The sequence below is a fragment of the Peromyscus maniculatus genome, chromosome 18, assembly GCF_049852395.1.
Source record: "Peromyscus maniculatus bairdii isolate BWxNUB_F1_BW_parent chromosome 18, HU_Pman_BW_mat_3.1, whole genome shotgun sequence".
In the NCBI taxonomy this organism is placed as follows: Eukaryota; Metazoa; Chordata; class Mammalia; order Rodentia; family Cricetidae; genus Peromyscus; species Peromyscus maniculatus.
In genome coordinates this window covers 6421376-6449234 of record NC_134869.1, presented here as the reverse complement: position 1 = coordinate 6449234, position 27859 = coordinate 6421376, and the positions used below count along the sequence as shown (strand labels likewise).

General features: G+C 41.5%; 2 protein-coding genes across 4 annotated transcripts in view; one reads left to right on the top strand and one right to left on the bottom strand.

Moving 5' to 3' along the window:
* Positions 1-27859, top strand: part of LOC143269256 (disks large homolog 5-like) — a 340382-nt gene that overhangs the window by 232923 nt on the left and 79600 nt on the right. The gene's annotated exons all lie outside the window — the stretch shown is intronic.
* The window catches only part of LOC143269271 (disks large homolog 5-like), a 35373-nt gene continuing 31738 nt past the window's right edge, over positions 24225-27859 (bottom strand). The window contains exons 5-7 of the mRNA XM_076554383.1: positions 26150-26265; positions 25096-25190; positions 24225-24914 (exon numbers count right to left, since the gene is read on the bottom strand). The gene's annotated coding sequence lies outside the window, so the exon portion shown is untranslated. The remainder of the gene's footprint in view (positions 24915-25095; positions 25191-26149; positions 26266-27859) is intronic.

The window sequence follows — 27859 nt, the reverse complement described above, 5'->3', positions numbered from 1 at the left end:
CTTGCTTAGTTAGAGTTACCCCAAGGTATTTTATATCATTTGTGGCCATTGTAAAGGGTGATGCATCTCTGATTTTCTTCCCAGCCTGTTTGTCAATTGTATATAGGAGGGCTACTGGTTTTTTTAGTTAATCTTTATCCTGCTACATAGCTAAAGGTGTTTATAAGCTGTATGAGTTTCTTGGTTGAATTTTGGGGGTCACTTATGTATACTATCATGTCATCTGCAAATAGGGAAAGTTTGACTTCTTCCTTTCCAATTTGTATCCCCTTGATCTCTTTATGATGTCTTATGCTCTGGCTAGAATTTCAAGTACTATATTGAATAAGTATGAGGAGAGAGGACCACTTTGCCTTGTTCCTGATTTTAGTGGAAGCGCTTTGAGTTTCTCTCCATTTAATTTGATGTTGGCTGTTTCCTTGCTGTAAATTGCCTTTATTATGTTTATGTATGTTCCCTATATTCTTGATTTCTCCAAGACCTTTATCATGAATGGGTGTTGGATTTTGTCAAATGCCTTTTTAGCATCTAGTTAGATGATCATGTGTTTTTTTTCTTTCAGTTTGTTTATATGGTGTATACTTTGATGAACTTTCCTATATTGAACCACACTTGCGTCCCTGGGATGAAGCCTACTTGATCATGGTGGATAATTGCTTTGATGTGTTCTGGTAGTCTGTTTGCCAGTATTTTATTGAGTATTTTTGCATCAATGTTCATTAGGGAGATTGGTCTGCAGTTCTATTTCTTTGTTGCATCTTTGTTTGGCTTAGGAATCTGGGTAATTGTAGCCTCATAGAAGCAGTTTGATAATGTTCCTTCTGTTTCTATTGTGGGGAACAATTTAAAGAGTATTGGTATTAAATCTTCCTTGAAGATCTCATAGAATTCTGTGCTGAAACCCTCTGGTCCTAGGCTTTTTTTGGTTGGGAGACTTTTAATGACTGATTCTATTTCCTTAGGGGTTATTGGACTATTTAAATAGTTTATCTGGTCTTGATTTAACTTAGGTATGTGGTACCTATCCAGAAAATTATCCATTTCTTTTAGATTTTCCAGTTCTCTGGAGTAGAGGTTTTTGAAGTATGACCTGATGATTTTCTGGATTTCCTCAGTGTTAGTTGTTATATGTCTCTTTTCATTTCTGATTTTGTTAATTTGGATGCTCTCTCTCTCTCTGTCTTTTGGTTGGTTTGGATAAGGGCCTGTGTATCTTGTTGATATTCTCAAAGAACCAACTCTTTGTTTCATTAATTGTTTGTATTGTTCTCTTTGTTTCTATTTTATTGATTTCAGCTCTCAATTTGATTATTTCCTGACATCTATTCTTCCTGGGTGACTTTGCTTCTTCTTGTTCTAGAGCTTTCAGGTGTGCTGTTAAGTCACTAGTGTGAGATTTCTCCAACTTCTTTATGTGGGCATTTAGTGCTATGAATTTCCCTCTTAACACTGCTTTCATAGTGTCCCATAAGTTTGGGTATGTGGTGTATTCATTTTCATTGATCTCTAGGAAGTCTTTAATTTCTTTCTTTATTTTTTCCTTGACCCACTGATGATTCAGTTGAGCATTATTCAGTTTCAATGAGATTGGAGGCTTTCTGTAGCTTTTGTTGTTGAAATCTAACTTTAAACCATGGTGGTCTGATAGAACACAGGAGATTATTCCAATTGTTTTGTATCTGTTGAGATTTCCTTTGTGGCTAAGTATGTGGTCGATGTTAGAGAAGGTTCCATGGGGTGCTGAGAAGAAGGTATATTCGTTTTTGTTAGGATGGAATGTTCTGTAGATATTGAATAAGTTCATTTGAGTCATAACATCAGTTAAGTCCTTTATTTCTCTTTTAAGATTTGATTTGGCAGATCTGTCCATTGGTGAGAGTGGGGTGTTGAAGTCTCCCACTATTAATATGTGGGATTTCATATGTGATTAAGCTTTAGTAATGTTTCTTTTACATATGTGGGTGCCCTTGTGTTTGGAGTTTAAATATTCAGAATTGCAAATTCATCTTGGAGGATCTTTCCTGTGATGAATATTTAATGCCCTTCTTGATCTCTTTTGATTGATTTTAGTTTGAAGTCTATTTTGCTGGATATTAGGATGGCTACAGCTGCTTGCTTCTTAAGACCATTTGATTGGAAAGACTTTTCCCAGCCTTTTATTCTGTGGTAGTGTCTATGTTTGAATTTGAGGTGTGTTTCTTGTATGCAGCAGAAAGATGGGTCCTGCTTTCGTATCCATTCTGTTAGCCTGTGTCTTTTTATAGGTGAATTAAGTCCACCTTATTAAGGGATATTAATGGCCAGTGATTGTTCATTCCTGTTATTTTTTGGTTGTAGTGTGTGTGTGTACTTCTCTTCTTTGGGGTTTACTGCCGTGGTGTTATCTATTGCCTGTGTTTTTTCGTGGGTGTATCTGACTTTCTTAGGTTGGAATTTTCCTTCTAGTGCTTTCTGTAGGGCTGGGTTTGTGGATAAGTATTGTTTAAATCTGGCTTTGTCTTGGAATGTCTTGTTCACTCCAATCACTCCATTATGATTGAGAGTATTGCTGGGTATATTAGTCTAGGCTGGCATTCATGGTCTCTTAGCATCTGCATTATATCTGTCCAGATCCTTCTGGCTTTCAAAGTCTCCATTGAGAAATCGGGTGTTATTCTGATGGATTTGTCTTTATTACTCACTTGGCCTTTTTCCTTTGACGCTTTTAATATTCTTTCTTTATTCTGTACATTTAGTTATTTAATTATTATGTGGCGAGAAGACTGTTTGGGTGTGTATGGTCTGTTTGAGGTTCTATGGGTTTCTTGTATCTTCATAGGCATTACCTTCTTTAAGTTGGGAAAGTTTTCTTCCATGATTTTGTTGAATATATTTTCTGTGCCTTTGAGTTGGTATTCTTCTCCTTCCTCTACCCCTATTATTCATAGGTATGGTCTTTTCATGGTATCCCAGATTTCTTGGACATTTTGTTTTATAATATTTTTGGCATTAGTATTTTCTTTCACTGACAAATCCATTTCCTCTATTGTATCCTCTACACCAGAGATCCTCTCTTCCATCTCTTGTATTCTGTTGGTTATGCTTACATCTGAAGTTCCCATTCATTTACTTAGATTTTCTATTTCCAGCATTCCCTCTGTTTGTGTCTTTATTGTTTATTTCCCTTTTCAGGTCTTGGACTGTTCCCCTTACCTGTTTCATTGTTTTTTCATGGTTTTCTTTTAAGGGATTTATTGTTTTCTTCTGTTTTGTCTTTTCCTCTAGTTTCTTTTTTATAGCATTCTTCCCTTTTTTTGTTTGACTTTTCATTTTCTTTATTGATATCCTCCACATTTTTGTTTATCTTTTCCTCAATTTCATTTTTGATTTTTTTCTTTAAAAGCCTATAGCATCTTCATGATGTTATTCTTAAGGTTGCTTTCTTCTGCTTCTTCCACTTTGTGATGTTCAGGTCTAGCTGTTGGAGGAGGGCGAGGTACTGGTGATGCTGTATTGCTCTTCATTTTGTTGTATGTACTTCTGCCTTGATATCTGCCCATCTCTTCGTGGATTCATTCTTGGTCTTATCAGCTCTCTTGGTCCAGTCAGAGATGACAGATTCTGCTTTTCTGGAAGCCTCTCTTGGTCCAATAAGAGGTGGCAGATTCTACTTCTTAGAAAGCCACTCTTTGTCTAATCAGGGCTGGCAGATTCCCTGTCTCCTGAGTTTATTCTAGGTCCAATGATGGCTCTCTGTCCAATGAGAGCTGTCTCTTTCTCTGGCCTGGATGGGAGCTCTCAGGGCTAGATGGGAGCTTTCTGGGCTAGATGGGATCTCCCTGGGCCAAATCGGAGCTCTCTAGGTCAGATGGGAGCTCTCTGGTTCAGATGGGACCTCTCTGGGCTGGATGGGAGATCTCTGGGCCAGATGGGAGCTCTGGGCAAGATGGAAGCTGGGGTCTGGTCTCTAAGTCTCAGGAAGTAGCAGGAGTCTCAGGCCGATGGGTGTGGGGGCAGGGCATGTAGATTTCAGGGTCTACTGGGGGTGTCTTGGAGAAGGAGAACCTTGCCAAGGGGGCCCTGCCCGCTGGCCTGCAACTGGGGCCGAGTTGGGCAGGTCTTCTCTGGGAACGCCTTGTGCCTAGGGATGGAACCTAGGAGCAGTCTCCCTGGGTATGACCCCAGACACTCACCTCTGGTCCGGATGGGAGCTGGGGGCTCATCTCCAATTACCAGGAAGTTGGGGAGGGGTCTCGGGTATATAGGTGTGGGGGCAGGGCGTATAGATGTAGGGTTCACTGGGGTGTCTCTAGTCGGGATGGGAGCTCCGTGCGGAATGTGAGCTGGGGGCTGGTCTCTTGCAGGACATTTACCCACCAACCCCACAGCTCCTCAGAGTTTTCTTGAGTGTGAGCAGCGTAAAATATTAGATAGAAGGATTTAGATTGTAGAGACAAACAAATAGAAAATATAGGATAGCTCGAGAGTGCCTGGAACCTATACCAAAGGACCCCGACTGTCTCTGCCCTAAGGTATTTATAGAGACACCAAAGGGTGGAGCAAAAGACCTCCCGCTCCCAGCACAGCCAAGTGTGGACCATCTCAGAAGCTTGCACTTGGCCAGTAGTCCAACCATCCTCTCTATGCAGGCATGCTGGGTAAAGCCATGAGGAACCCAAAAACAGGCTCCCACAGTCTCTAAGTCAGGAAGTGGTGGTGGGGTGTCTTGGGCAGATGGGTGTGGGGGCAGGGCATGTAGATTGCAGGGTCTGCTGGCAGGTCTTGGAGAAGGGGAAACTTCCCTCAGAAGCCCCACTGGATGGCCAGCAACTGGGGCCAAGTTGGGTGGGTCTTCCCCGAGAATGGTTAGTGCCTAGGGATAAGACCTAGGGGCAGGCTTCCCTGTGTATGACCCCAAACACTCACCTTTAGGCTGGATGGGAGCTGTGGACCAGATGGGAGCTGGTGGCTGGTCTTTGTTTCAGTTTCTTAATGTAATTTTGGGGACTATCATTACATCATCTCCACCACCTATTTCCTGCCTCTAAGCACAGATTGTCAGGCATCCCAGGCTGGACCTTGCCTGCTCAGTGAGAAGGCAAAAGAAATAGGGCAATGAATGTTCGAGCTCAGCCTAGGGTTTTTAATGTGGACTGGCGTTGCAGAGGTACTTGTATAAGAACGGGAATTCATTGTCCACATGTTACAACCAGTGATGGTCACAGTACAGAAAAGGAGTGGTGGGAAGGAGCCATAAAATTTTCCAGTTTTCTCTGCAGTTTGGGTTGCCAATGTACAATCAATTAATCAATTATAGGTGATCATTAAATGTCCTGAGTGGCCATTTCTTGGGCTCCACAGACTAGGTTCCTTGGCCAAGTAATAGACCCATCCCTATTCAAACTTACATCTACACCCAGAACAGAGATTCTATTCTCCTGTCCAGGGGCCTTTTTTTTCCATCACAGGCAATTTATTTTGTTCTATTCATTCACAGTTAATACAGAAAATACTTGGAAACATTTCCATATAATGTTTGACACAGAAATCATCAAATAGAAGTATACAATGTTGACAGGAGGCAGTACATTTATAATTTATATCCTGTGGGGCGTTTACCCACCACCCCCACAGCTTCCCAGAGTTTTCTTGAGTGCGAGCAGCAGGAAATATTAGATAGAAGGATTTATAGTGGAGAATCTTGCGGAGATAAACAGATAGAAAATAAAGGATAGCCTCGAGAGGGCCTGGAACCTATTCCAACGGGCCCGGACTGTCTCTGGTCCAGGGTTTTTATAGAGACGCCAAGGGGTGGAGCAAAAGATCTCCTCCCCCAGCACAGCCAAGTGCAGACCATCTCAGACACCTGCACTCAGGCCCGTGGTCCTGATCATCCTCTATTCGGACCTGCTGGGTAAAGCCACGAGGAACCCCAGAACGGGCTCCCACAGGTCCCCCCTTCTTAATATATAAAAAAATAACTATTAATGGCTTACAGCAATCTCCATAGTTGTTACACCTCCCAGTATGGGAGTAGAGGATGTTATAAATGGCATTTCTCTTTTGAATTAGGTCCAAGGTGACCACAGCAGTCTTAGCTGCCTCAAGCCCTTTCTAAACCAAAACTCTTAAGGCGACTACAAACTTAAAGAATCCCTTAGCTTCATCATTACCATTAACAGGTTAACATAAATATTGCTATACATAGTCACAATTCTCTCAATCTTACAACTCAAAGCAAACTCTTAACAGAACCATTAGAATTAGCATATATGGTGCTATATATAGTTAACAATTTTCTCCGTCTTACAACTTTAACTCAGTCATTTGAATTTTCTTGTTAACAGAACATAGGAAAAACTTCGATGTATTCTCAAACATTTCCTCAATTCCACAAAGCCAGGGTGCATTAATATCAATAGGTTTCTGCGAACATAATTCAATCTCATAGCTCCTCCTTTTCTTTATAATTTTTTAAGCAAACTCTCAAGCCTAGTTAGAAAACGCAAACTTTTCTGTTTAAACAGTTCCATTTGTAACACAAAACCAGTTCCATAAGTAATTCCATTTTTACATAAACAGTTCCACAAAACAATTCATAAATCTCCAGTTAATAAAGCATATATGCATACACAAAACTGCATCTTGATTCTAAGTAGACATACATTTCTTCATTTAAACAGTTTCTTTTTTAATCCAATTCCAGAAAACCGTTCCTAGGTCATTACTATAAGTAAGCTCAAAATTGTCCCATTGCAATGAAATCTCTATTGTTCATTTCATTTAAGTACCAAAATTCAAATGATAAATATTGGTACTAGCCTTCCAAATTTGAAGAAATCCATAACCAAAATGTTTTTGTAATTTTATCTCATTTTAAGTTCAAAAAGTTTAAATAAGAAATAAATTCCTGTATCAGGCTTTTACTTCCAAATATGAAGAGACTTTTTTAACCAAAACTTTTTGCAGTTAATAATTTTTGTTCAAACAAGCGTCTCTGCAACTTTTGTTCTCACAGACAGACCTTTTTAGTTATAGTAAGATTTTAAACCGCACCGTTTTTGCTGTTAGCTCAGGTTTTTCTGTGCTGCGTTGATATTCCACGGATCTCAGCTGCGGATGCCTTGTGCTGGTTCTGGTGTCCGCCATTCTTAGCTTCTTAGCGGCTTCTGGAGCTTTTGAAATCATTTAGACTGCCTACTTTGCAGTCTACTAGGACACTATCTCCTGTGTCTCAGGTGTTTTCACCATATACATTAATAGACTCACACTTAACATTTACACTTTTTCACAAACTCACATATAACATTTTTTTGCCTTGCAAAGCATTTAGACTCATATTCAACATTTACACATTTTTACAAACTCACATACAACATTAACATCTACTTATTTATACTTTATAGAACTACTTTAGCAAATATATTTCCTATTAATTCTTATATACTTATATTTATTCCATCTTATTTCTTATTTAAACTTACATTTACAACTAGCATCTTACAAGCTTATTACTACATGTCTTAAGACTACCTTAGATACTTCTTACAAGCTTATATTCTTATCTTATATTCGTCTTTCTACTTCTTACTCTTAATTATTATCACCATCTATCAGAAAGATTCTCTTAACAAGACAGGAAGTACGTACATCATTTCTAAAGTTTACAGCTTATAGTTAGCTTTGTTATAAAGCACTGGGATTTAGTGAGTGTTGTCATTATAGAGTTGTGATACTTGTTGCTAGGGGATTGTAACATTCTCAGGACAAAGCCACACCCCAAAGTTGCGAGTTCTCTCAGCTGTTCCGGACCGGCAGAGATGCACTGTCAGCAGTAGACAGTTTTTAACTAGAGGCTGTCCCTTCACCTAAATTCATAATAGTTCCCCTAAGAACTTCAATTCCAACAAACGTTTCTATCACAGCAGTACTTTTGGTTTGTTCTACTGAAAAACTTCACTTCACACTGAGGGTGAAATTACCGTATTTAGCTTCTGTAAAGCTCTTCGCCAATACTGCACAGCTATTAGGTGATATTTTAAGGATTTTAAAGTGACTTGTTTGCTCTTATAGGTAGCTTTTTGTCATCCAACTACAGTAAAAACTTTGCACAGCTATTAGGGTAAATAAGGCATTTTACCAATGGAGCCCCAAACCGCGAAGCACCTAGTTCCGTATCCTTTCAATTTTTCATTGGAACTGACACTTAAACTCTTAGAAGATTTTCCTCCCTATTCTTTTTAAAAGCTATATTTTAAGTTTACCATGAACGTATTTTTAAGCTGACAAAAGTGTTTCAGGGCAATGTCGCCATCTTTATCGAAAAAAACTACCTTTCCCAGAATGCATTTCCTTTATATCAGTCCATAATAATATCAGTCCCATATCAGTCCCTTATATCATTTCCCATATTTCTTTTTGGGTCTGAGAGTCAACGGGTTCTCTTTTACTAGACTTGCCCTGGGGGTTTGAACAAAGTCTCTTGCCTTTGCAACCGGAGATTTGAACAAGCATTTTACATTTTCAATTATGGGACATTGGGAGGTTTCTATTCTCTCCTCAGCTGGCTTCAACAGGTGTCTCTCCTTCATTTGACACTGGCCCCCGAATCAGAACCGCACCTGCCTCATTAGCCGGCATTGAGGCTGGCATTTCTGATAGCAACTTTCCTCAGGGCTTGTGCTTGTTTTAGCCAGCCAGTGAAAAACAAGATCATTTACAATAGCTTTTCCATAGCTCCTTCAGAGATTTTCTCCCGCTGATCTATCTCATTTTGCTTGTTCCTTCCTTCCCCAGATGCAGAGCTTCAGCTATCTGTCTGCGGCTCTGTTCCTCTGCTAGCTGCCTTTGGAAGAAGGGGCTTTTTTTTCTCCCCCGAATCTGCCTCCAATTCTAGCAGCTTTTTCAGGTCATACATTTTCTGGGGAGGAATCTGTCCTCTGTTTCTTCAGAGTCTTTCTCCCTGACAGTATCCAGTTTGGTCTCAGTTTATCCCCTCTACCCCAGAAACGGTTTCCGACACTAGAGCGGCGGCTTTCCCTGCTACTGAAGGTAGGGGCTTTAGTCCGTTTCTGTTTTCAGGGTCTGTGTGGTTTGCGTACAGACTGAAAATCTAACAAGGGAGGTTTTTGCCATTTCTAAACTCCCATTAGGACAGGTGTTTTGCCTCATCAGGCCTTCACCTGACCCAGTCCCCCAGTGGGTTGCATTTGCTTGTCTGGGTGCTCAGGACAGAGCTTATGCCAAAGGCAATCACCCCTTAGGGCTACACTCCCTCATCTCCTGGGAGTCAGTTGAAACAAAGCTTTTCTCAAAGAGATGCTTTCTCTGACAGAAAAGAAAGCTTTACTCCTGGATAGTTCTGTTCTGCCCTGGCTGGGCTCTTTCCCCAGACAGCGTTCTGACTCGGCAGCATGACTGCTTCAGACACAGATCAGCTTTACTGTTTTCCCAGAAAGGTCCTTTCTCTGATAGGAAAGCTTTTTCTCAGATTTCTTTTTGTAGTTGTGGACCTTTCAACCCGGGACTTGTAGGAAAGTGGACAACTGTGCCATTCCCACCAGCTTTAGCTTTGTTTGTTCATTAGCAATCTTCCCCTGGGTCCTGCACCTTCCTGCCTCAGCTCTGTGCTCCAGGAAGTTTACAACTGCAGGAACCCTAGTATCCCTGAAATGTACTACAACTCAGAGACGCTGGCCAGTCGCCTCTGGGTTTTTGCTCAGAAGCGAGGATACAATGCTAACAGTTTCAGGGAATCTTTGCATAGGACGATGAGGAGCACCTTTTCATTCTGAAACGCTCACTCAGAACCTTTGCTGCCTCAGCTCCGCTGTAACTGAAAAGCTTGGCTTTTTTGCTTTTCTCAGGTAAAGTTTCCTGCCCTTTTGGGCTCTCTGTAGCTCTTCACCCACACTTTCCCCAAGCGTTTCCCTCAGGGTACTCTGACCCACTGTCTTTTACTAGCTTGAAGAGACAGAGCTTAGAAGGGGTTTTTAGAAACTTGTCCTTGCCTCCTGAATTGCAGGGAGGATTTTTAAAGCTTGAAAGAGAACTTAGAGGTTTTGCTGTCTTAAGTTTGTTGTTTTCCCTTAGAGCTAATCACAGGTGGTCCCCATACTAATATCTTCAGGTGATTCTACTCTCCTCTTTCTGAGAGAGGTTAGAGGCTTTAGTTTTTAAGTTTCTTGAGAGAAAGATTAAGGCTTTTTAGAGATCTTTTCCCCCAAATTTTCCAAGAAAAGCTTTATAGTTTAAGAGAAAGATTTTTTTTTCCCCCAGGAGAAAGACCAACTTTTCCCAAAACTTCCTAACTTTAAACTTTGACTTCTTACACTCCCATTTTTGCTTCAGGGAGAAATTACTTTCTCCTGCCGCTTGGATTTGGCTTTTCAGCTGTCCCCAGGTCAAAAGCTTCCATAGGAAACTTTTCCTTCCCCATAAGCTCCAAGAAGAGCTTTTTTACTACCCGAAAAGCCCAAAGAAAGATTTTTTTCCCCAGTTTGCTTTCAAAGCCCCCAAAGTTAGAAAATTGAGTTTTTCTGTCTAGTTGCCTTACTTATTTTTTCCTACACAATCTTATACTTCTAAGTTTTTCCTAAACTATATTACTACCCTATATCTTATACTTATCACAGATAGAAATTGAGAAAGGGATAGAAGATAGAAAATTTTGACAGAAGAGAATTTCGCTGCAGTGTTGGAGACCGACTCTGGACATCTGTGTCTTGAACCTTGTGTTACCTGCCACGATTTATCAAGCCTCATGTAAATAGGAGGCTTTTAGTCTAACCTAGGAATGTAGGATTAAATAAACCTCTTTAAATCAGCTAGCTGCAGGGGCCTGGGACCAAAGCGACCTCCTGCTGACCCTCCTTAGGAATTTTCTTTGTCCTCTCCTCACTCCTGCTCCCCCTCCCTACCTGAAGCCCTGTTTATAAGCTCTACCACCAGTCAATAAACGAGGCCTTGACGCAGCTCAGACTGCTTTGTCTTTCTTCACAGCGCTTGGTCTCCTTTCCCTCTCACCCCCCATTGATTCACAGGTGTCCCCTCCTCGAGACCCTCGAATAACCTGGCCTGCTGGACGGGTCAAGTGGCGCCCGAACGTGGGGCTCGAGGCACGGCGGCTCACTACTGGACGGCGAAGAGAAAACGTGGTCTGGCCAGACTCACTAGGGTAGAGGTGCCCCAACAGCATCACTCGTGCGCCGTGGGCAGCCTTGAGGTAAGTGCCGTTCATCAATCAATGGGTAAAGCACTCTCTAAAGAGGCTCTCTTCATTAAGGAAATGAAGAAATCAGGGAGAGGGGAATAAGAGTCAAAAAGAAAGAAAGAAAAAAAAGATTTAATTAAGTTTTTCTATTTTGTGGAAGAAAAATGTCCCTGGCTGGTTATTAATGGCCCGGGCATCCACCCTTTGACGTGGAATAAAGTTGGAAAGGCTATCAATAACTTGCTTAAGGACGGAGAGTACGTCCCCGATGCATTCTTTAGTTTCTATGGAGTAATCAGAGATGTTTTAAAGGATTCAGAAAAGGATAGTAGGGTGTCACATCTTCTGGCACTTGCTGAGGACCTATTAAACGATGTGTCCATCCCAAAAGACGGTAAGAGTGAGGTTGTCACAAATCACATTGAACAAAAGACCAAAAGACCCACCGGGACCCTCTAGGGTCCAGAGGTTTATTGACATCTACCGGTAAGAGCGCTCTCTGTCTTGTCTCTGTCTCTGTCTTGTCTCGTTAAGTTTTGTGCCAGTCGACTGATTTGTACTTTGCAGGCTCTCACTGGGACAGACGTGTCCGGACAGTGATCCTGGGAGGGAAAGAGAGACGTCTCATTCCCTGATTTGGGCAAGGGACCCCCTAGTCCCGAGCCATTTGGGGCCACCTCAGAGGTGACCATTTGATTTTAGGAGTCTCCTCCAGGGAGTGCTCAGGAGAGGAGCAGCATCTTTGGGTACCTTTCCCCATGGTGGGAGGAAGTACCACTTTGTATTTTGTTCCGAGAAATTGTTAGAGCCATTTTGTGGGGGATTTTTTTTGTTGTTGTATGTTTTATTGTGGTCATTGTTACTTTACACTCTGTTTCTCTTCCAAGAAATAAGGTACATGTCTGACTGACAGGGATGTGAAAGCCCCCTGATGTCTGTTTGATCTGGATTGTTTTTGGTGTGATTGAGCCTGGAGGGTCACTCTCCACAGAGCACATCAGGCTGTCATTGTTCTTGGAGCTTTGTTGGTTGTCTCGTTGGGGCAAAGTTTTTCTTTCGTGTGCCCTTGGTCTTGTGTGTAGTGTGTTAACTGTTCTCATTGTTGACTTGACTATGACGGACGCTATGGGACAGTCCCCTTCTTTTCCACTAGACCTTTGCCTAGCCCACCAGAAGGATGTGTGAGCCACAATCGAGGGGCTTGCTTGCTGTGAGTGAGGCCATCATCATCTCAGTGCTGATGTGCTGGCACTTGGATTGCCTGTGTAAATATCATCTGTTTCTGCTATCTCCCTTATTTTCCCGGGGAGAAGGAGAGAGAGGCACAGCGAGGGCCACCTCCCTCTCTCCCTAGCTCTCTTGCTATCAGGACTGCAGGCAGCTGGCTGCTCTCACGAAGGTGGGGGTGCATGCTCTGGGTACAGGTGGGCTAAGATTCTCATGTCCTGCTCTGGACAGGGCAATGGCTGCCTGCAACTGACAAAACTGTGTGAACACTGAACAGAGAATCTGACTTTAGTCAGAGGAGTTAACAAAAACTTTTTTTTCAGGAACACTGGCAGCCAAGGAGATACTTTATGACCACTGCTCCCCCTCCCTTCCTTTACTGTGATAACTTCAAAGTCTCTTCTGCCAGCTAGGAATTTCTCTTGTTAACCCTTCTCTGTCCTGATTGTGAAACCTCAGTAACCTCCCCCCCCACAACTTCATCCCCTACAGACAAAGAGAAGCTAAAACCAGGATTCTTAAATGTAGATAAGAACTTAGACGCCTTTTTCCAGGTGGCTTTATCAACTACAGAAACTTAAGAAAACACAGAGTTAGGATATATGACCATCTGACAGAGACTAAGTGGTCATAAAACATCCCAAACTCCCCAAACTCCCCAAACCCGGGAGACAGCTCTTAAAACTCCTAAACACAGTTGCTAAACAAATGAAAAATAAAGATAACATGAAAAACTACTGATATGAACCTAAAGAGGGACGCAGGCGGTGGGAGATGAATTATCTGGTCTGTATTAGCCTCACAAAGAAAGGCGTGTCCTCCTTCCAACCTCCCTGCTGTGTGTGAGAGGTTTGGAACTAGCCCCCCTGCCGAGGCTTGTAAACTTCATTTGTATAAACCTTGCTTTTGCATTCTGTACCTGAGGTCTCCAGTGGCTTCTTTGGGGATGTGATCTGGGCATAACACTGATATTGCTTGATAAAAAAATGTTAAATTACCAGTTCAAGATACTAGAAAAATTATGCTTTTATATCCACAGGAAAAGTAAAAATTTACATGGGTTTTGGTCATTTGAGTTCAATGTGTTACAAATACTTGCCATCATTTAAGAAAATTGGTTTCAAATTATTGTTGGTTAAAATAAAAGTTTAAATAAATGATTTTTTGACTTGAGGAAGCAGTTTAAGATGTAAAAATTTAAAGGCTTAAGCATGTCATGACAGTTTAAAAAAATATAATGAAACTTTAAGGTCTAACTTTAAAGTTTAAGTAAACATGTTTCAGATTTCTTTCTCTTGCTATTCTGCTGTTACATGGAGACTCCAAAGGGTCATAGTTTTTAAAAAATGTCTGTCTATTCTGCAGGTATGAATGAAAATGTGGCCACATGTATGTTTGGTTTTGAATGTCTGAGTTTGCATGTTCTTTGTGTTAAGGAATACAAGTTAATACTAGTCATCTGGCTATCCAGATACTAGTTTAAAGCATAAACGGTTCTATTTAAAATAAAACAAACTGAGAGGTATATTTGACTAATATATCTATAGGAGAACAAATTAGCCTGGTCATTATTACCAAACTTAGAGATATTTTCAAGATTAGGCCTAGATTTATTTGGCTCAGATACATTTAATAGATAATTGTCCTCAAACCTGTCAATGATCTGATGAACATGACATTTAAATTATTTGATTAAAAACTTACTATCGGAAACAGAGACTCCCAGCTCCCCAGATCCTAGCAATGACTCCCAAGGTCTCCAAAGAAGATATGGAATGACAAGAAGATGCCACCTGAATTGCAAACAACACTGACCACAGGGCAAGATGCCTCAATGCAACACCTGCCTCCAGGACCCAGCCCACACTGTGGACAAGTAGTAGGACACTGTCAGTCTTCCGTGTCCCTATTCCACAGAAAAGGTACTCTGCCTTATGGGCTTGATGGTGGTAAAAGATTGATGTTGTTCTGACTGGTACCTCCAACGCTATAGAGACCTGGGTAGGGATTGATCACTGTAATTTATAGGATTGGATGCTTCTTGGTCTGCACTCAGATATAGTTTATCCTTCTCAGATCTTTGATGGCTAGGCTAGCTCTAACTTTGTCAGCATGGCAGCATCAGACAACCAGATCCTTCTGCAAGGCCATAGCTAGCCTGTTAGCTCACTTTAAAAGAAAATGTTCTAAGATGTAAAAATTTAAATAAATCATAAAGGTTTGGATATGAGTCTAAAATAAGATATGATTCAGATTACTCTCCTGTTCTATGGTTCAGAGCTTAACATTTAGGAGTCCTGATGAGCTGATAGAGCAATGACCACTTACTGTTCAGTCACAAACTCAACATTTTGGATTTGTTTTAGATGTCATCTAGATATGTCTAAATGTAAACCTAAAAGTGCTTCTCACCAGGCCAAAAATCTCTGTCCAACTTACACCTGGCTTTCTGGACAGAAGTAAAATGCCCAAATCTGTAGTTCTTGTTGGGACTCAAAGGTATAAGTCTACTTCTGCTGTTTTACAGACACCCATTATCTGCTTTGTCTACAATATGGATTTCAGTACAGATTGGTAATACTAATGTATCTAAAACTTTTATGTCATTCTGCAAAAAGGCCTCAAAGGATCAAAAGAGTCATAAAAACATAGACCCACTCCACAGAGGTTGAAAGAACCCCAGATAAGTATTCCTAAAGATGGTATTTTTCCTCTCTCCTGGTCTTGGGATCACTGTTTTTCCCATTACTAAGGGTATAAACCTAAGGGTTCCAAATAAGTTCATAAATTTTAACCTCTGTTCCTAGTTTAAATCTGTCTCAACAGATTTCTACTTGGCTGGCAGACACCTCCAAGTTTCAGTTGCTGACTCCACCACTCCAGACGACTGTGGACTCCGGACGTGCTGTAGGCTAACGTGGACCAGCCCAGCTAACATGATTCTTCTCTGTCCCTATGGTGTCAGGCAGCTACATGATACTGACAAATGCCCCCTGCCCAGTATTTGACCAGCTTTTCAGCCTTTTGGGGGAGGGGCCCTGATAACGACGTCCCAATGCCAGCTTGAAGCAGTTCCAGAAAGAAAATACATCGTCCCATTTTCCTTGTTCAAAAAAGGCTGAAATGCTGGGTCAAAAGAAAACTCCCTGGCATAGAGACCAGATGGCTATTTGTACATGAACTATGCATGGCCATTACAAGGCCATGAGTTACTAAAATAGGCCATAAGGTACCAAATGTAATGCCATAATTTTAAGATTAAAATTTGCCAAAAAGAAAATGGGGGAGTGAAAGACCCTAGCCCTTCAGGCTTACACCCCCAAGCCTCAGGAAAAGAGAAAACTTCAAGCACCAGAAAATGAGAAACTAAAAATCTAGTTTCAAGAGCAACCTGACTTAGCCATTGTTCAATCTCCCCTGCAACCATATAACAATGTAAAGAGATTTCTGTTAAGAGATGTGCTCAACTGTGACTGGGATAGTTGCAGGTGTTCCAGGAAGGACCACTGTGACCTTTGTGTAAACTCCACTCCCGCCTTGATATCCCCCCCCCCCTTGAGGTTTCAGGAAAAATGTACCTGTTGATGCATATTACCCGCCTGTGATCACTCTGTACCCAGACCATGATCTTGTGAAACGAAATTGTATGGAAATTGTAATCTTGTGGGTTTTTCCTTTATTAGCCTTTATGGGGCTTCAGTAAGATGTGGCTCTTGCTCTTAGGAGCAGGGTTTGCTCTTCTATACAAAAGCTTTAAAGAATCCCCTTGGCTTTCTACCCTGATCCCCACCCTCCTGGACCCCTGATTATTTTCCTTCTCCTTCTCATTACCTTTGGTCCCTGGGCCTTTCAGCAGTTGACTCGGTTTATCAAAAATCAGATTGATTTGGCCTTACCACGACACGTCTCGATTCATTATCACAGAGTAGATTTCTAGGAGGCCAGTCAGGAGCCCCATCAAGGATTCAGAATCAGTGTCCTATAGCCCTGACGTCCCCTCGGTCTTGCTAGAGAGTACTCAATGACGGGAATAGTACAGGGCCCACGCCGGAGTCAACAGCATTCAGAGGTCATCTAGACCGGCTCAACTTGGCACCTGCCATGCGTGGGAGTTCCCCTGTATAGCCTAAGACAGAGGCTCTCTCGGACCTCCGCAATCCCGATCTTATGGACTTGGTCCATTTTTGAGAAAAGAGGGGGAACTGTTGGAGACCGACTCTGGACATCTGTGTCTTGAACCTTGTGTTACCTGCCACGATTTATCAAGCCTCATGTAAATAGGAGGCTTTTAGTCTAACCTAGGAATGTAGGATTAAATAAACCTCTTTAAATCAGCTAGCTGCAGGGGCCTGGGACCAAAGCGACCTCCTGCTGACCCTCCTTAGGAATTTTCTTTGTCCTCTCCTCACTCCTGCTCCCCCTCCCTACCTGAAGCCCTGTTTATAAGCTCTACCACCAGTCAATAAACGAGGCCTTGACGCAGCTCAGACTGCTTTGTCTTTCTTCACAGCGCTTGGTCTCCTTTCCCTCTCACCCCCCATTGATTCACAGGTGTCCCCTCCTCGAGACCCTCGAATAACCTGGCCTGCTGGACGGGTCACTGCAGCATCGGACATCCTTCCAGTCCGCTTTCCTTTTCTCTCGAGGATAAAACCCCTGCCTCACCAAAAATATATATATATATAAAAATATATATATTCCATAACACCGGCATGCCTTTCCACTGGCAGGGCTGACTCAGCACTTTCACCAAAAACTCTGTAATAAAACTATTATTTTCCTTTATCTTTAGTCCCTATTACTTTGTCTTAAGTCCCTGTTCATTTGTCTTTAGTCCCCCCTTTTTTTGTTCCCCCCTTTTTTTCTTTTTTCTTTTTTCTTTTTTTCTAGTCCCTGTTCAGGCACCATTCTGTGGGGTGTTTACCCACCACCCCCACAGCTTCCCAGAGTTTTCTTGAGTGCGAGCAGCAGGAAATATTAGATAGAAGGATTTATAGCGGAGAATCTTGCGGAGATAAACAGATAGAAAATAAAGGATAGCCTCGAGAGGGCCTGGAACCTATTCCAACGGGCCCGGACTGTCTCTGGTCCAGGGTTTTTATAGAGACGCCAAGGGGTGGAGCAAAAGACCTCCTCCCCCAGCACAGCCAAGTGCAGGCCATCTCAGACACCTGCACTCAGGCCCGTGGTCCTGATCATCCTCTATTCGGACCTGCTGGGTAAAGCCACGAGGAACCCCAGAACGGGCTCCCACAGAGATGAAGCTACATCTTGATCCACAGGCAGCAAAAAGTGCTCTGAGACACTAGGCATGGCATGAGCATAAGAGATCTCAACCCTCCCCCACTATAACATAATCCTCCAACAAGGCCACACTCCCTCCAACAAAGCCACACCCCCTAATAGTGCCAATCCCTATGAGATTATGGGGGCTTCTTACTTTCAAATTAACAAACCTCCAAGATATACTGAGAAGGCATAATAAAACACATTATGGTGGGGCTAATAGAAGATGTTTTTGAGAGGAGAGTACTTTTTTTAAAAAAGAGGAGAGTCTTATCATTTGTTTCTACCCATCTTAGTTCCTTGTTAGGGACTCCACAACAAAACAGAGATTACCAAAAGAAAAGCATATTCACTTACCTAGTGCACACTTTCACAGCAAAAGTCTTCCTAAGGTAGAAAAAAACAAAACCAAAAATTGCTTAGACATGTGATAATTTTTTCAAGATTGCTTTTATCCAGAATTGTCATTACATAGAATATCCTGTGCTTAAGAAGTAATCTTTAAATGTCCATATTTTCACATAATATTAAGTAAATGTTCTAATTTACAATTGAAAGAGTCAGTTACTTTAAATGTACGTTAATAGCAACATTTTGACTTTACTTAATCATTACAGAGGCCAGGTGAGGGCAGAGTCCACGTGGAATTTAAGTAAAGGGGTTTGTTAGCTGTCCTGTGGGTCTTCTGAGACAGCAATAAATGCTCTTAATGGATGAGCCATCTCCCCAGTCCCTGCATTGACTCTTGTTCTCCCAGCCCTGTGTGCTGTATTAGGTGGATTGGATCACTCCCCACCAAAGACTGAAGTTTATTGAAAACTGTAGGGACAGGCATGCTAATTGTCTTAGGCTGCCACACATCCATTCAGGGCACTCATAGGTTCAGGATCCTGCCCAAGTCTCACTGACTGTGAGAATGGAACAGATTTGCTGGATCTCTTCTATGTTGACAGCACCTATTAAGCCTGTCTGATGAAATGCAGAATTGAGAAGACCCTCCTGGGTGTGGAGGTAGGGTGAGGAATCCCTCTTGATGGTCCAGAAAAGCAATGATGGGAGGAACCTCATGACTAGAGGGAGTGGATAGAGTTTGCGTCAGGGGCACGTGTCTCTGGTGCAGAGTGATTCTGGGCAAAACTAAAAAAGGAGAGAAGTGGTTGAAGCTGCTCTTTTACCACAGCAGATCATGATTATATTGAGAAAATTCTTCAAGATGACTGATTTACTCTTGTGAAGCTACTCTGGGATAGATCTGATTTCTGAGACTAGAGTGAGGCAGAGATTTAATGTGTAAAGAAAGTAATTCCTTGTGCCTCCAAGCTAGAACTATCACTATCAAGAGCAAAAAGTACCTACTGTCTACTGATCTTAATGTGTGAGGACGTGTGTGTGTGTGTGTGTGTGTGTGTGTGTGTGTGTGTGTGATGCCATGTCTTGGCCCACATAAGCTAAGACACCTGGTTTTTCATTCTTCACTTAAGCTCGAATCTCTCCATCTCATATAATTACTCATTTAATTAGGTTAGTGTGTGTTCCATTGGAGAAATTTCAGACTTGTGTTATTTTACTTTCTTGCCCAGTGATTCTGTACAATTCATAACTGACATAATGTTGCTGTGAGGACCAAACTACTCTAAAAGTTTTATCTCTGTCTGGTGTATTGGTCAGGGTTCTATGGGGTAACAACTTATAGAATGCATTTCTATATATACAAAAGCCTATTTTTTAGAATGACTTAGAGGCTGAGGTCCAGCTAATTGAACCTTGGCTGGCTATGATGGCAAAGTCCAAGAATCTAGTAGTTGCTCAGTCCACAATGCTTGATATCTCAGCCCATCAGCAGTATAGTCTGGAATCCCAAAGAAGATGGCTCCAATGCCAGTGAAGGAGTGGACTTGCTAGCAAGGTGAGAGCAAGCAGCTAAAGAGTCAAAGCTCCCTTCCTCCATTTCTGTATATGGGCTACCAGCACAAGGCCTGGCTAAGGTTACAGATGAGGTTTTGGCTCAAAACATCTGAGTTAAAGATGTTACTTTCCTCATTAACATCCGGATTAATGTCTTCCAACCACAAAGAGCTGGATTCTGTGTGGATCTTCTGTCTTCAAATTAAGCAAATATACCTCACAGGTGTGCCCCTCCATATTGGGGTCTTAGTTAATCCAGATGTAATAAAATTGACAACTAAAAATAGCTATCACAACTTCACCCCATGTCAACTTGACACACAATTATATCTTTTTATATCATGATTAATTTCTAAATGTAAAACAATAACCAGGTCATAATAATGCCTAAACATGATATAATTATTCCAAGTACAAGGCAAACATATTATGTATTAGACCAGCTCAAAATTATGCCTAGCATGATTTAACTATCCCTGTACAAATACAAACACAATAAAAAGTTAGAATAAGTGGTAATGTCCCTTGAGGGAAATTTTTTGTATCCCAAATTTAAATATGATAAACATCAATATTCTCCCTTCTTTTAGAATGAATGATTTTATTTATTTATTTTTGTTTTTACATCCTAACCAAAATTTCACCTCCATCCTCTCCTTTCAACCCTCTACCCACCTCCACTCTTCCTGATCCACATCCATTCCTCCTTCTCTTTCTTCTCTTCAGAAATGTGCAGGCCTCCTATGAATATCTGCCTGCCATGTCATATCAAGTTGTGGTAGGACTAGGCATGACTTCTTCTATTAAGGCTGGATATAGCAATTCAGAAGGATGATGGGTCCCAAAAGCAGTCAATAGAGACAAGCCCTGCTCCCACTGCTAGGAGTCTCACAAGAAGACCAAGTTATACAACTGAAAAATATATGCAGGTGAGTCCCATGATGCTCCCTGGTTGGTGGTTCAGGCTCTGAGTCACTATGAACCTAGGTTATTTAGTTCTGTGGCATGCTTGTGGGGCTCCTGACCCCACTAGCTCCTACAAAAATTTAAATTTTTATTCACTAATTTAAATGCATTGGTGTTTTGGTTTCATGTATGCCTGTGTGAGGGTGTCAAATCCTCTGGAACTAGAGTTACAAACAGTTGTGAGCTGCATTGATTTTTTCATTATTTTAAAAAATTATTTCATATGAATAATGTATGGAAATCTGATCGGAATTTAAAATAATAACATCTATCTATTTACTTATTTAGAATAAGGGAAACACTTATATACATACATATGATAGAGAGAGAATGAACATACAATACACACCATGCCATTTTCACATTCTGCTCATATGGAAGTCAATGAACAAATTAGGAGGAGTGGGAATTGCACATGCTGAAGGAATGCTGGAAATAGAAATCCTGACTAAATGAACAGGAACTACAGAAACAAGCATAACCAACTGATTGCAAGAGATGGAGCAGAGAATCTCTGACACTGAAGACACAATAGAGAAAATAGTTTTGTCAGTCAAAGAAAACACTAAAGACAAAAAAGTCCTAACACAAAACTTCCAGGAAATTTGGGACACCATGAAAAGACCAAACCTAAGAATAATAGGGATAGAAGAAGGAGAAGAATACCAACTCAAAGGCACAGAAAATATATTCAACAAAATCATAGAAGAAAACTTTCCTAACCTAAAGAAAGAAATACCTATGAAGATACAAGAAGCTTACAGAACACCGATTAGGCTGGATCCAAAAAAAAGTCCCCTCGCCACATTGTAATCAAAACACTAAACACACAGAACAAAGAAAAAATATTAAGAGCCGCAAAGGAAAAAGACCAAGTAACATATAAAGGCAAACCCATCAGAATAACACCAGACTTCTCAATGGAGACTATGAAAGCTAGAAGATCATGGACAAATCTTATGCAGACACTAAGAGAGCACGGATGCGAACCCAGACTATTATACCCAGCAAAACTCTCAATCACCATAGGCGGAGTAAACAAAATATTCCAGGATAAAACCAGATTTAATCAATACCTGTCCATAAACCCAGCCCTACAGAAAGCACTAGAAGGGAAAATTCAACCCAAAGAACCTAAACACATCCATGAAAAATCAAGCTATAAAAAAAACCAAAAAAAAAAACATTCATTACAAAAGAAGGGACAATATTGATGTTTATCATTTTAAATTTGAGATACTAAAAGTGTCCCTCAAGGGACATTGCTACTTACTCTAACTTTATAATGTGCTTGCAGTTGTACAGGGATAGTTAAATCATGCTAGGCATAATTTTGAGCTGGTCTAATACATAATATGTTTACCTTGTACTTGGAATTATTATATCATGTTTAGGCATTATTATGAACTGGTTATTGTTTTACATTTGGAAATTAATCATGACATAAAAAGATATAATTGTGTGTCAAGTTGACATGGGGTGAAGTTGTGATGGCTCTTTTTGGTTGTGAAATTTACTACATCTGCAATTAAGCAAAACCCAAATATGGAGGGGCACACCTGTGAGGTATTCTTGCTTAATTTGAAGACAGAAGATACACATGTAATCAGATCTTTTCATAAGGAAGACATTCCCTTAACCTAGATATTGATGGAGAAAGAAACATCTTTACCTCAGATGTTTTGAGCACAAAAACTGCACCTGTAATCAGCCAGGCCTTGTGCTGGAAGCCCATGTAAAGAAATGGAAGAAGGGAGCTTTTGCTCTTTAACTGCTTGGTATCACCTTTCTAACAAGTTCATTCCATGACTGGCATTGGAGCCAACTTCTTTGGGATTCCAGACTATACTACTGATGGGTGATACATCAAGTGTAGTGGACTGAGAAACTGCTGGATTCTTGGACTTTGTCATCATAGCCAGTCAATGTTCAAATAGCTGGAGCACAGCCTCTAAGTCATTCTAAACAATAGCCTTCTGTATATATAGAAATTCATTCAATAAGGTGTTAGACCAATGGAACCATGACCAATGCACCAGCCAGGTAGAGAACTTTTAGAGTAGTTTGGGTCTCACAACAGCCTTATCTCAGTTATGAATTCCACATGGTCACATTCCCTTAACCTGTGTTTTAGGTGATGATTTGATGCTGGCCTACTAGGTTTCTATACTTTCTGGGCAAGAAAGTAAAATAACACAAGTCTGAAATTTCTCAAATGGAACACACAGTAATTAATTAAATGAGTAATTACATGAGATGGAGAGATTCTAGCTTAAGTGAGGAATTAAAAACCAGATGTCTTAGCCTCAGACATTATATTGTAAGACCTGGCACCCCCCTCCCACACACACAGGAAGATCAGAGGACAATAGGTTTTTTTTTTACCCTTGTTGTGACAGCTCCAGTCTGGAGACCCAGGGGATAACTTTCTTTACACATTAAATCTCTGCCTCACTGTCAGTCTCAGGAGTCAGATCTATTCTAGAGGAGCTTCACCAGGGTAAATCAGTCTCTGGAAGAACTTTCTCAATATAATCTGAGATCTGCTGTGGTAACAGAGCAGCTTCAACCACTTCTCTCCTTTTTTAGTTTTGCCCAGAATCACTCTGCACCAGAGACATGTGCCCCTGACGCAAACTCTATCCACTCCCTCTAGTCATGAGGTTCCTCCCATCATTGCTTTTCTGGACCATCAAGAGGGATTCCTCATCCTACCTCCACCCCCAGGAGGGTCTTCTCAATTCTGTATTTCATCAGACAGGCTTAATAGGTGTTGTCAACCTAGAAGAGATCTAGCAAATCTGTTCCATTCTCACAGTCAGTGAAACTTGGGCAGGATCCTGAACCTATGAGAGCCCTGAAATGGATGTGTGGCAGTCTAAGACAATTAGCATGCCTGTCCCTACAGTTTTCAATAAACTTCAGTCTTTGGTGGGGAGTGATCCAATCCACCTAATACAGCACACATGGCTGGGAGGACAAGAGTCAATGCAGGGACTGTGGAGATGGCTCATCCATTAAGAACATTTATTCCTGTCTCAGAAGAATCACAGGACAGACAGCTAACAAACCTTTTTAACTTAAAATGCAGGTGGAATCTCCCCTCACCTGGCCTCTGTGGGAATTGCATGTATGTGGTGGCAAAACACCCATAAGTATAAACAAAAGCGCCACAAAATATCCTAAATTGTCTTGCAGGAAATCAGCTCTGCTGTTCACTTATCACTCATGATATATTTCAAGAAAACCAGAGGCAGATTGCTTTTTTACTTCCTGATTTCCTTTATACAAGTTTAATGAGCGTTCTCATTTCCTGAGAGGCCTGGAACAATATACTTGTGTTCCCTTTAATTTGGTCTACATGAAGTTCCGTGAACATGTATGTACAGTGTGCAACATTTTACTGGTAGCTAAATATATGATCTCAAGGATATAATATGTCTAATTTTTCTATTATGTAGTGGGTATCCATGAGGTAGGCTATTCACCAACATCCAAGTCGCCAACCCCTTGTGTAGCCCCGAGGCCCATGGCTGGGAAATCTGTGTGCAGCCCAAGATTCCAGGAACTGACTGAGATACATCCAAGCCTGTGATTTCTGGGTTTGCAGGCATGTGAAACCTCATCTGACTAAAGAGGAGTTTTAGAGTGAAAAGTTTGAAATTTATTTTATTCATAAAATACATTCATTTTACTCAATGGGAGTTTTCAAAACAGCAGTCATTATATACAGTTGATAGCCTTAGCAAACTATTAAACCAATGACAAGAAGAAAAGTATAACAAAATTTATCACAACCTTAAACAAAAATGAAGAAAACCAAAAACCAAAGCATAAATATCCTAAGATATAAACCAAAAAAAAAAAAGGAAAATTTCAGTTTCCTTTGGAATTTCATTATGGAAGAGCAAAAGAGGTGAGGAACTGGCGTATTCTCTGTAGTGAATTATCTTCAGCAACACTTGCCCATGGCATGGCTTCAGCTTGAAAACTGCACTAGAGAGAATCTTATGCTTTTGGTGTGGTCTGTCTGGAATGCAGTGTGACATTGACACCGTATTCCTTGTCAAATTTCCATCACATATGGAGTCAGGGTTCTTAGTAATTTGTGTTGTGTTCTCTGTATATTAGACTTATTTTTACACAAACTTTTATCTGGGGATAGTGAGCCAACAGATGTGGATCTGATTGTGGCTGGACTGCCTCATGGTAGGTTGATATTAGCCTCACTAGTGAGTTCAAAGCTGAAAAGAGGTGGCATTTTCTGAGGAGGCCTTGAACCTGGAGTGTAGAATGTCATGCCTTCAAGGTGTCTTTGGCTTCTTCCAGCCTTCCTAGTCTCCTTAACAGGTACTGTCAGGGAAAATCAAAAAAGAAAATATGATTCAGAAACAGTTTTGCTGTGCACATGGCAAGAAAATCAGGGCCTATTCATCCCTAGTAAACAAAAGTTAAGGAAGGGAACACACCCCATGAACACCCTGGCTGCTGGGGATGGGGCTCAATGGTGGCTTACTTGCCTGAGACATACTGTTTCTGCTTCAGCAGCTCCATCTGCAGGAGGCTCTCATCCTGGGCTGTGGTCTGCTTCAGTTCCTGCTGGAGGTTTTCAAACCTAGGGGAGAAAGGCAGCTGGGGCACAACCCTGGTGGATACCTGCCATGTCAGCTTTTGAGCCCTCACGAGATCTACTCAGCTAGACAATCGAGCATTACCTTTCAGCTGAGCTCATTCCCTCCTTCCCCAAGGGAAAAGGGTCAGAGAGCACCTGGGCAGGATTTTTTTTTTCTCAGCTTTTAAAATCTGCTAGAAGTTGAACTGGAAAATACACAGTGTGCTGGATTAGAAGAAACAGCATATTTCCCCAACAGTCCAAAGACATCATTTTGGAGAAATATCAGTTTGACAAAGTCTGAGGGACAGGTCAGGACAAATGTTGCTGGCCTTGATTATATACCAGGTGAATGTGAACCTCCTGGAAAACTCTATGCCTGCCCTCTAGTGGAGCCTACACAGCAATGCAGAGAAAGCTCTGATTAATCCTACAGCTCAGACCCCTGCATGGGATTAACTTGTCAACTCCTACTCTGTTCATGACCAGAGTAAATCTTCTCATGAGAAACTGATAAACACTGCAGAGAGCCTGCAATCAGCAGGAGTGTGCTGTAATCAAATCTGCCAAAGGGTAGACACTCATCTCTAAATGTGATGTTCCTGATGGAAAATAAAGTTGCAGGAGGACACACTTTCTTTCATGATTGATGATTCCCCTTCTAGGTTTATGGCTACCATGGGAATATTTGTGGGGAGATCAAACATTATATTTGAGATACTCAGAGCATACTAGAGTTCTCAGAAGGGAAGAAGGGGACACAATCCCCATAAGACCAAGGAGAAAGCATATTGCTTCCTAGCCGGAAGTTCCTGTTGATTGAGACAGCAATTACACTCTGAGGTGTTCATTCACTGGCTGTGGTTAGGAGCTTTACCAATTGAACAGAAACTCAAGAGGACAGAGATCCAGGTACAGTGGAGCCACTTAGATCCCCTGCTTCTGGAAGCCTGGGCTCCTACTTCATCTGGGACACAGTGAAGTGATGCTGCAGCTTTGCTGCCAAGTCCCTTTGCCGGGTGAGCAGCTCCTTCTGCTTCATCAGGGACTGAAGAACTTCCTCAAGTCTTTGATGTTCCTGTTCATTAGAATATTGTGTTTTTAGGAGAGGGTTGTCTGTACCCCTGGACATATAGACACATGCACATACACATACAGACACATACACACACACACTGTTGAACACACACATGTACATGGATGCACACATACAAGCACACTACATTGTCTCCATGTTTGCTTTACCAGATAACACTGATGTAATATGAGATCACCTGGGATACTATGAAGAAGAAAGTGACCTTTCATTAACCCACAGCCTCTCTACCCACATTCCAGCAGAGAGAAAGGAAAAGGCAAGATCCTCTGAACACAGTGATGTGGAAAAGATTCTGTACTTTTACGCTGTTTAGATAATTTTTCATTTTTTTTTACTTTATATCTGCAGGTGTTGCCTGCCTGTGTGTCTGTATAACACATGCATGCCTGGTGATCTGGGAGAAGAATTCAGTATGCAGATAAGTCAATGTAATGCTTGCTTTGTAAACCTGTACACAGACAGCTGAACCCCAGGGATCCTTTACCAGTAATCCAAGCTCTCCTAGCAAGTTCTCCAGTCTGTGAATTGAAGGCTTAGTTCCCCAGCACAGGACCACTGGATGGCAATGGGCTAGCCCCTTGCTCTCACTCAATGCTTCCCAGTGCCTCCAGGGAGAGCAGCTTCCTCCTAAAGAAGCTCTCTAAAGCACAGGTTGCCTCAATTTAGGCCCAAAGCACCATGCTCAGAAGCTAGAAAATCTCTAAACTCAGGAGTCTATATTAACCTTTCCTCCAAGTAAGATGACTGTGTCAGGCATTTCTTTGAGTAACAGAAGGTTGACTAACTCAGCGAAAGGATTGCATGTATTATTCCATGTTTAACTATATTCCATGGACCACATTGTATGTTTGCACTCATCAAGGATGTGCATCTGAGTAGTTTCTAGTTGGGGGTGTTCTGATGAGTCCTGCTGTAACCCTGTTGTCCTCTCTTCTTTGTGGACACCTACTTTACATTCTGGAATCAATGGTCCACTTGGAGTCTGCATTCCAAATTCTGAAAAATTTTAAAGAGCTTCTCACAGGGCTACAACATCTTACACTCCTACTAATATCTGATAGTTCTCATTTCTCCCAACCTTCCATCAGGCCGATTTTAACTCAGTATGAAGAAGTTTGGAATAAAAGCAGTTTCTGAGTGCTGCAGACACAACATGGAGTGGGTGCTTTAGAGTGTGATGAGCCTAAAGGGTGCACTGAGACAGCCTCTTCTCACTCCTCAGCATAGCTGTGGGACTTCTGCTGGGCTGAGATGCAGTCACAAGCACCTCTGCAGTGCAGAATTCCTCAGGGAATAAAGTCCAGGCCAAGCTCCAAGGACAAGGTTAGCTGAACCAAGGTTAGGCAAAGGTGAAAGGAAAATGGCAGCAGACAATGAGGAGAAAAACAAAACAGGATGCAGGGAAGTCATCAGTGGTCAGCCAACATTCGCCCAGAGCAGAGAAGGACACAAACCCTCAGGCAGCCTTTCCTCTTCTCAGTAGCCTCTTTCTCACCTTTATGGACCCTATTACTTTGTTTTTATCCTGAGGATTTCTTTGCAGATAAATAATTCTGCCTCTACCTGAAAAACC